At 37.0% G+C, this 10,395-nt stretch overlaps 1 pseudogene; it reads right to left on the reverse strand.

Annotated features, from left to right (window-relative positions):
* Positions 1-212: 212 nt before the first annotated feature.
* On the reverse strand, positions 213-3,134 carry LOC107763329 (uncharacterized; annotated as a pseudogene).
* Positions 3,135-10,395: the final 7,261 nt, after the last annotated feature.

Genomic DNA, 10,395 nt, shown 5'->3' on the forward strand with positions numbered 1-10,395 from the left:
AAGGAAAATGTCTGATGGAATGTGATCTAATACTGTTACTTCATTGATGTTATGAAATTTCTATTGCAGATACAAAGTTCTCTTTGTTTCCATGCCCAACAGATAAGGTGTCTTCTTCAGAAGCTCCAATTTTCATGTTATGGGTAAATGGAGTCATGTAATTAAGAAATTTCTCCAACAAGAACATTGAAAAACCAATTGGCTAAAGGATGGATCTGAACAGACTTCATTTGCTAAAGAATATGATGCTTAAATCTTTACAAAATTTCATTCAATTGGGATCTACTGTTGCAGCTAACAGTAGCCCCCCTCTATCTAATTTTCAGTGATATCATATAAATGGTGTCTTTTCCTAAATCTTCTAATGTACAAACTGGAAGTCCAGGTTAGTTCTTTACAAAACTGTGAAAGCAAAAGCCTCAGATCCTACACAAGCGAGAAGTAAGATCAACGAACACATCCTCGCTACAGGGAATTGTGAGACCACCCATTGGATGATCAAAGCCAAATTCTTCCTCAGCTTGGCTAAGCAAGTCTTGAAATGCCGGTTGACTCAAGAATGATAATGGGATCACAAATCTCTTCTTTTGCTTCTCTCCAACATAAACAGCAAAATGTCCCTTTGGAACGTCTCCAGCTGCAGAAGACTTCTTGATTATACGAGGCATACGGATAGCCATAGTCGTTTAGTTCAATATAGTAGATCGATGAGCAAATAGGGAAGATAATAGTTACTAGTAAGGATCTTGAAAGCAGAGGAAAGATTTGAATGGTTTCAAATTTTGCTGAGTGCTGTGGGGGTATAGGCTTTCTTTTCATGTGTTTATATAGATAGGGCAATGACAAGTTGTAGAATCCTAGTAATTCGCATTGAATAGGCCTTATGTGGGCACCAACTTAAGACAATAGCACCTGAAGTATCACATGGCTTTACCTTCCAACTCATTATCATACTATTTAGACTTTGGAATTAGTCTAAAGCAGAAGGCCCCACTGAATTTCACAACAAAGAACAGATTCATGTAACCTCATCTTCTTGAAAATGGTACACTTAGGGACCACTGAATTTCACAAGAAGTTGTAGCCAGAATTCCAATGAATGATCATAAAATACGAATCTATAAAGGCATATCCTAAAAACTTTAGACAAAATCTGATCATCCATAGTGGTAAAGCGACGGCTCAGGGTAGAAGTTGCTTCTTATGACCAAAAACTAGTCTTATGGTTCCAACTAGTGCTGCAGTTGAATACTTATAAAATGGCAAAATTTGCATGGTTTATTACTTGAAATAATAGAGAATTGGATAAAGTTAGAATATTTCTCCAGATTCATTTATCAATAAGAAGGTCAAATAAGAGCAAAACTAACCAGTGTCTACTTAAGTTGTGCCACTGCTGAGCAAGTGTGGACCTCAGCACTAACTTTGTGGGAAACAACCAAGAGAAGAAATGTCTGAAGAATATTAGAAGCTTATATCTAAAGCGGTGTAGCAATTATGATAATGGACTGGTACTAATCCACAAGAATAGCATGCTGGCTTAAACTTGTCAAGAAAAATCATTTGGCACAGCACACCTTGAATTGATCAAATTTTATAAATAGAATGATGAGTTGACTTTGAACAGCACTTTTTTTGAATTGAGAATCTAAATTCATATATAACCTAAGATCAAATATGTGCATTCTTTCCAGTTTACCCGGCTATCCTCTTTGCACTTCCTTGTTTTTCAATATTTTCAAGCACAGAATACTGAAATTTCAATAATCTTAATTAAATAGTTTAATTTTGTCGTAAGGAGTTTTCAAATGCTTGCACCATATCCACTAATTCCTCAGTTAATATAACCTTACATGAAAATGCAGAAGCTCAATTTGAAGTTAGAAAGAGAAAGCATCTTTGTTTAGAGGCATAATAAATCCTGTTTGGTATACTTCTCTTTGGTTAATCAATTTCCCAGTCATAACAAGAAGCTAAGAAATTGCTGAAATACTAATTTTGTGAGAGCAGACTGGTCCAGGACATTAATTTGAATTTGAATCTGGTCCAAGCTGAAAAATAAATAGAAAATCTTAGTGTTAAAAAAAGTTGATTATGAAACAATGCGCATCCACTTATGAAACAAAGCATTTGGTATACTAAACCATTTTCAAGAAGATGAATCTGAACCAGGTTTCATGAATCTGTTCTTAAAACTTATGCGCATTATTAACTACTGATTCAGGATTATTATCTTTAGGAAAACAAAGCTCTTTGCATTTGAGCTTCGCATGTTAATAGGAAACTGTGGGGCAAGCACAGTAGCTTTTATCACATTATCTAGTTATTTTTATTATTCAGTTAGATTTGTTACTTCTCAAATACTGCAGTTGAGCCACAAGAAAAAAGACTTATTGTTGTATTTCACTTGATTGATAGCAAACCGTGAGACTTGAAAATGTGGAACCATAAGGAGAAAATACCAATGTAACTGAATGGAGCCAATATTAATTAATTGAAAAGATTCATCACTTCAATATCTTTGAAGTAGAAAAAAGTAAAGAGTCATTTGTTTCTTTGACATGGAATAATGATCAGGCTTTGAGGAGATAAGTTAACTAATCTACCTAGTCAGATGCAACATTCCTCGTTCTAACATCAACTACTGTTTTTTCTAACACCTAAACTTTACAGACTGTGCAAATCCTGCTTTACTTTTCTTTAAAATTGTGAAAGCGAGTCTCCGTTTCAGTTCCTCAAACGAGAAGTAAGATCAACGAACACATCCTCGCTACAGGGAATTGTGAGACCACCCATTGGATGATCGAAACCAAATTCTTCCTCAGCTTGGCTAAGCAATTCATGAAATAAAGTTTGGCTCAAGAATGATATAGGGATTACAAATCTCTTCTTCTGCGTCTCCCCAACATACACTGCAAAATGACCTTTCGGAACGTCTCCAGCTGTAGAAGACTTCTTGATTATACGAGGCATACGGATAGCCATAGTCGTTTAGTTCAATATAGTAGATGACCAAATAATGAATGAAAGATAAATTGCTGAGAGCTGTGGTGGTAGAGGCTTCATTGTATGTGTTTATATAGGCCAATGACAAGATGTTGAATCCTAATGATTTGCATTGAATATGCATTTTCTATAGGCACCAGTTAAAGATAACTTGGGTAGTTAAGTTTTGGTGTGGCACTGTTTAAAGACAATAGCACATGAACTAACACATGGTTATGCCTTCCAACTAATTATCAAACTATTTAGACAATGAAATTATGTCTATAAGCAGAAGTCCGGACTGATTTTCACAACAAAGGACAGATCCAAGAAACATCATCTTGAAAATGGTTTAGTTAGAGATCACATGGATCCATTTATTGATGTTAAATCAACAAGTTGTAGTCAGCATTCCAATGACTGATCATCATTCATGAAATTTCGAATCTATGATGGCATATATATCCTGAGAAATTTAGACAAAATCTGATCATATATAGTGCTAAAGCGATGACTCAACATACAGGTTGGTTCTTTTGACCAAACTTAGTCTTATGCTTCCAACTAGTGCTGCAGGTGAGTATTTATAAAATGGTTAAATTAGCGATAAAGCTAGACTATTTCTATTGGAAATAATAGAGAATTGGATAAAACTAGAATATTTCTCCAAATTCATTAACCGATAAGAAATACGACAGGAAACAAGGGTTTCAGCGACGGTGTTCTGTGGCAAACCTCTTTAGTCGCCACCACAAGTAAGTGCCGAGTCACCATAAATTTATGATTAAGAGGGATAATCATAAATTGTTTGGCACTTCTCTATATTAATCAATTTCTCAATTATCAATCATAACAAGATGCTGCAAAATTGCTGAAATACTAGTTTTCTATGAGTAAGACAGGTGCAGGACTTCAATTGGAACTTGAGTCTGGTCTAGCAAGAAGCAGTCATTAAATTTTAATCAATCAAAAATCCTCTGAACTTTTCAAAGTTTCAGTTTAATGATTTTTGTTCTGAACTGAATATGCTAACATGAAAAAAATAATTATTCCTCAAGGTTTAACATGGAGAAATAATGTACACCTAAATCCTGCTATACATTTTTCTATATAATGTGGCCTTAAACCAATGAAATTCTTCCTATTCTGGGAAGAATAATTGTTCTTATCTCCTAACCAGTGCCAATATGCTCAACTGCAGGGAATTGTGACACCACTCATTGAATGATCAAAACCAATCTCTTCTTCAACTTGACTTAACAAGTCATAAAAACAATGTCTTAAATTAAAGAACCAAGATATATGAAAATTTGCTTAACAATAGGGAAGTTTTTGAAATATTAGAGGCTTTTCTGTGCATACAGTAAACAAAAGCAAACTCTTCCTGTGCATGAGTATATATAGGCAAGTGTTAATTCCTAGTGCATATCCAGATGTTTAGTGCTGAGGAGAAATTCAGTGGGAGCTGGTGAGAGACAACACCACATGAAACATCACATGGATTTGCTATATATCCAATTCATTAATTATCAAAGTACTTAGACCATATACTTGTTGAATAAAAACAGCAGGTCCTACTACTTCTCATAAGTCACAACCAAAAGCAAAGGACCCCCTTTTGACTAAACTGCACTATAAATGGATGAAGTCTTTTTTTTTGTCCAATGATCAATGATAACACGGATTGGATAAGTGATACGATATCTGGGTCCGATCTTGATTAACGATGTGATTATAGACATTTAGTGATGTCTAAACATGATAAATTATGGATGATCTGGGATCGATTCCCCCTCAATGTCTTCTGGATTGAGTCTGTCGCACAGGGCTTGCCTAGTACGGTTTATATCCCTGTGTAGTTTGCAGGCTATTACACGGTGGAGGTTTACCCATTGCGCATAAAGTGCTAACCCAAAGGACAGAGACTGTAGCAGAGGTTGTAGCGGATACGGGTTTCCCCTCTTGCCAAAAAAAAACATCATAAATTATGTTAACAAGTTTAATGATTTAACAAACCTAGTAACTATCAAGACATCTCTTTAAATTTTGTACATTCCACACCGATGGAACGTATGCGCATAAGCAAATTCAAGATCAGAGTCGGTGAATTCAGAATCAAGCACTATTTTGGCTTGGACATTAATGGTGCAAAATTACAGTAGATTGTATTGCTAATCCCAATTCAAAAAGGTATTAATGGTGATTTTCCACTAATGGAATTGTAAAACAGTCAATAAATGCTAGTACTACTTTGTACTGTGCTACTGCTCAATGTTGACAATTAGTTTTGCAGTTTGCAGACACAAATCAAATAAAAATCCTACAAAATGAGGCAACAACTAGTATCAAGAATTGTCAACATAATTTGAATTGACTTAGCAAATATAGATAATAATTTGACTTTTAATAACACGTTTTGCCATAAATGGCTGATGATTGTGATATAACTATATAGAAAATGGAAATGAAGAGGAAACAAAGGCTACGTCCCAAGTGCATCAAACATCACTCATCTTGACCATTTATTGAGCTGAAAAAACAATAAAAAAAACAATGCTTATTTTATATTTGTACATAAAAAGCTTGATACAAAAGTAAAAGTTCTGATTTTTATGTTATGTATCAATAAAATTTCACTAAGAATCATGAACCAAAAATGAAAGACCTATTTTGTAAACAAAATTATTCACAGTTTAATTCAATTCTTGAGCCAAGAAAAAAAATACTTAGCCATTGATGCATTTACTTCAGAGCAAATGTAAATGACTTAACTCTTGAACAGAGCAATCAAGCAAAATTCTTGATAAACGTATCAGACTTTAATTAGAGAAAAAAACGAAAGCTGAGGCACTAGTTTCAAGAATCTGAATTAATCATCCAAATGACCCCACTAACTTTTGCTGGTAAATTGGCAAAGTTCATATTATTAAACAAAGCCGGCCAAGTCTAGATTCAATGCCTCTATAATAGGAAAAAGAGCTACTAGCTATCCTCACATAATCGAGAAACATCTTTCGATATCAATAAAGTGATAAACAACCGTACTGGTAGTGCAGTTAGTGAAGTGTGTCAAAAAGAAGTTAAAAATATTATTGAAGTGCGTGATCATTTAAGTTTGATAGAATATACTTTTGTTTCCGGTACGTACGGGCTTGTGATGTTGGGCATGTTTCCGGTTATTGATGCTATTTGATCTTTAAAATGTCCAATATGGTTTAATTATTAGTTTTATGATTAATTAAGTTATGTGTGATGAATTAGGGTGTTTGGAGTGCAAAAATATGAAAAAAAGGTGCTCTAGGTAGAGGAAGAGGGGTTGAATGCGTCGCATCCAATCTAGAGAAAAAAAATCAGATTTCGTGCACCCTTAGCAGTGAAGTCGGCCCATAGCATCCGCACCTGGACAAAGCTGAGAAGGAGGAACAAAGGGTGACCCTAGCATGCGAAGCTGAGAAGTGGAGGATGAGGTGGATGCGACGCATCCACCCTAGCATGCGAAGCTGAGAAGTGGAGGATGAGGTGGATGCGACGCATCCACCCCAGCATCAATCCCTGAAGCTGAGTCGGATTAGGAATAGGAAAACTTTAGCCCACGACTTTTTTACGCAATATATAAGCCAAAAACGCCTCTTTTAGGGCATCTAACAGATTGGGAAGAGGGGAAAAGCCACAACAAAGCTGGGGAACCACGGAATTCATCTTGAGTTCTTATTTTTTCTTCTTTTATTGATTATTATGCACTCTTGTAAATTATTTGATGATTACATGAACATGAGTGGCTAAGAACCCTATTGTTCTAGGGTCATGGGTATACATGAATGTTGATGTTTGAAGTTTAATTTGACGAAGTTGATTTTATCATATTGGGTTGTTTATTTAATTCTGTTTTTAATTATTTTGCTGAGTTGCTAATAGTGAAATATTATCTACGAATCTAGAGTTGAACTCGAAAGTGGGAACTCTAGATTGCATATAGAATTAAATAGAGCAAGTTCTTAAACCCGGGCATCGGGGAACGGATTCGCAATTGGGATAGACATATACCTAATTGCCTTGCTCGGTTGCAATACAGGAATTGTAAATGCGTTCTTGTTAATCTTAATTCCATAGACATATAGGTATTAAGTTAGCTTAAATAGGCGAGTAAGGACTCGACAGATTCTTATGAGTAATATCAACCCTGTCAATCAACAATCCAGATAAATCAATTAGTTATTTTAAGCTAAGAATGCAACATGATTGTTAGATAACCCGTGACCCTGGAATATTATCTCCTATTGATTGTTATTCAAAACTATTTAAGTGTTGTGTTGATTTCTAGTATTTCATTAATTGATAGTTTTTAGGTAGTAAATTAGACAATTATCTATTTTAAAAGAAATCGCTTGAATCGATAAGTTATTTGAGTTTGAATTAGCCAAAAGTTAATCATAAGTCTTCGTGGGAACGATACTTTATTCACTACTCTATTACTTGACGACCACGTATACTTGCGTGAGTGTGTTTGGTCCCAACAAGTTTTTGGCGCCGTTGCCGGGGACTTAGAAATTAGCTACTTGACTGAGTTAAGCTTTTATTACTTATTTATTCAAGTTTTAATTTTCAGTTTGCCTTGTTTGTGTTAACGCACGATCTTCTCTTGAATGCGGAGGAGTAAAAGTGCAAACAACCTCCTTCCTTTTGATCTAGAGATTGAACGAACACTTCATAGAGTGAGGAGGAAGTCGAAGCTAGAACGAGAATAGAAAGAGAGTTGGACATCGTAGTTCAACCATAGCCAATAGAGATGACAGGTAATAAGGAGCGTCCGGTGATAGAAGCCGCAAGGTCCAATCTTGCTAATATGACTCAGGCTATCGTGAAGCCTGATATCACGGGGCATTTTGAACTCAAACAATACATGGTACAGCTGATTCAGTCCACAGGGCAATATGTGGGTCTATCTCATGAAGACCCGCAGAGGCACATTCAGAACTTCTTGGAAATTACGGACACTTACAATTATCCGAACGTTTCCAAGGAATATGTCAGGCTGACACTATTTCCCTTTTCATTGTTGGGGGAAGCTAAGGAATGGTTGCAAAAGGAGCCCGCGAACTCAATCCACACTTGGGATAATTTAGCAAGGAAATTCCTAATCAAGTTTTTCCCCACTAAGAAGACAAAATCGCCGAGGAGCCAAATTCTTGGGTTCCAACAACATGATAGAGAGACACTACGTCAAGCTTGGGAAAGATACAAGAAGCTACTCAGAGACTGCCCACATCATTGTCAGACTGATGAGGTATTAGGTCACAACTTTTGTTGATGGGCTAGATGAGGCATCAAAGATGAATCTTGATTCAGCTTGTGGGGGTAGTTGCATGGCGAGGCCGTATAGTGATATACAACTCTTGCTAAATAACTTCACTGCTAATGACCATAATTGGTAGGGAGATGGGGACGCAAGAAGAGCAATTAAACAGAAGGCAGTTGGGGTGATTGAGCTTGATGACTTCTCAGCCATGAGAGTAGATATTGCAAAGCTGGCAAATCAGATGAACAGAATGACAATGCAACAAACACAACAGATGCAACATGTACAGCAAATGTCTATTTGCTGCGAACTATGTGGTGACAGTCATATGAGTGACATGTGCCCCACGAATCCTGAATCTATATACTATGTGGGGCAACAAAACAGAGGTCCGATGAATCAGCATGCACAATATGGGAACACTTACAATCCAAATTGGAGGAATCATCCTAACTTCTCATGGGGCGGAAATCAACAGAATCAGAATAGGCCTCAAGGAAATTTAAATCAGCCTCAGAAGCCACCCCAACAAACAGAAGAGAGTACGAATGACTTGCTAAAAAAGTTGTTACTTGACAATCAACAGCTCAGGACCGATTTCAGAAATCTTGAGAGGCAAATGGGACAGTTGGCAGGAAATCAAAATACTAGACCTACAGGCTCTCTTCCCAGTGATACAGAGAAGAACCCTCAAGTTAATGCAGTTACACTCAGAAACGGGAGAGAACTAGAGGAAGTGCCAAAGAAGAGAAAGGACAAACCTATACCTGAGGGGGATCTGACCCCTAAGGCAATACAAGTCAAAGAAAAATAATGCAAGTTCAGAGCGAATGGAGGCTGCAAGGCCACCGCCACCTTTCCCCCAGAGATTGCAGAAAAAGAATGACGATCGCATGTTCAACAAATTTCTCTCTATGTTGAGTCAGGTTCAATTAAATATTTCATTATTGGATGTACTTCGTGAAATTCCAAAGTATGCTAAGTACATAAAAGATATAGTGGCTCACAAGAGGAAATTGACTGAGTTCGAGACAGTTGCACTTACTGAGGAGTGCACTTCAAGGGTCCAAAACAAGCTTCCTCAAAAGCTTAAGGATCCTGGCAGCTTCAATATTCCAGTGCGAATTGGTAATATTGATGTGGGTCGTGCTCTTTGTGATTTGGGTGCAAGCATAAATCTGATGCCATTGTCCTTATTTAAGCAATTGGGTCTGGGAGTTCCAAGACCAACCACTGTGATGTTGCAATTAGCTGATAGGTCCATAGCCTACCCTGAAAGAGTGATTGAAGATGTGCTACTGCAAATTGGAAAATTTATCTTCCCAGCTGACTTCATTATTCTAGATTTTGAGGCTGATGAACAAGTTCCAATCATATTGGGACGACTTCTCTTGGCAACTGGTGATGCAATAATTAAAGTGAGAGAAAGGAAAATGATTATGATGGTGGACAACGAGGAAGCAGTCTTCAATGTCTACAAAGCAATCCAGCTTCCTCGCCACTATGAGGAGCTCTCTATGATATCTGTTGTGGAGGTGGATGAGCAACTTCTTGACACGAGTGTATATCTAGATGACTCTCTAGAAAAAGCAATCATGTTGTTAGATAGCTTGATAATTGACGATGAGGTTGAGGAGATGATGCATATCCTAGATGCATCATGTGCTTACATACAAGGAATACACCCGTTTGAGCCCCTGAATAGGTCAAGTGGCCCCCCTCCAAAGCCGTCAATTGAAACAACTCCAAAATTGGAGCTTAAACCCCTACCGCCTCACCTTCAATATGCTTATTTGGGTAGTTCTGACACTTTACTTGTTATTGTTTCTTCTCACTTGTCTAAATTGCAAGAAGAAAATCTATTAAGGGTGCTACGTGAGCACAAGCGAGCAATTGGGTGGACAATGTCTGACATTAAAGTCATTAGTCCAGCTTTCTGCATGCATAAAATCCTCATGGAGGACGGACACAAGCCAAGTGTAGAGCAACAACGCCGACTAAATCCAATCATGAAAGAGGTGGTAAGAAAAGAAGTGATTAAGTGGCTTGATGCAGGTATTGTATTTCCAATCTCTGATAGCAAATGGGTAAGCCCCGTTCAATGTGTGCCGAAG

This window comes from Nicotiana tabacum, chromosome 19 (assembly GCF_000715075.1).
Source record: "Nicotiana tabacum cultivar K326 chromosome 19, ASM71507v2, whole genome shotgun sequence".
Classification (NCBI taxonomy): domain Eukaryota; kingdom Viridiplantae; phylum Streptophyta; class Magnoliopsida; order Solanales; family Solanaceae; genus Nicotiana; species Nicotiana tabacum.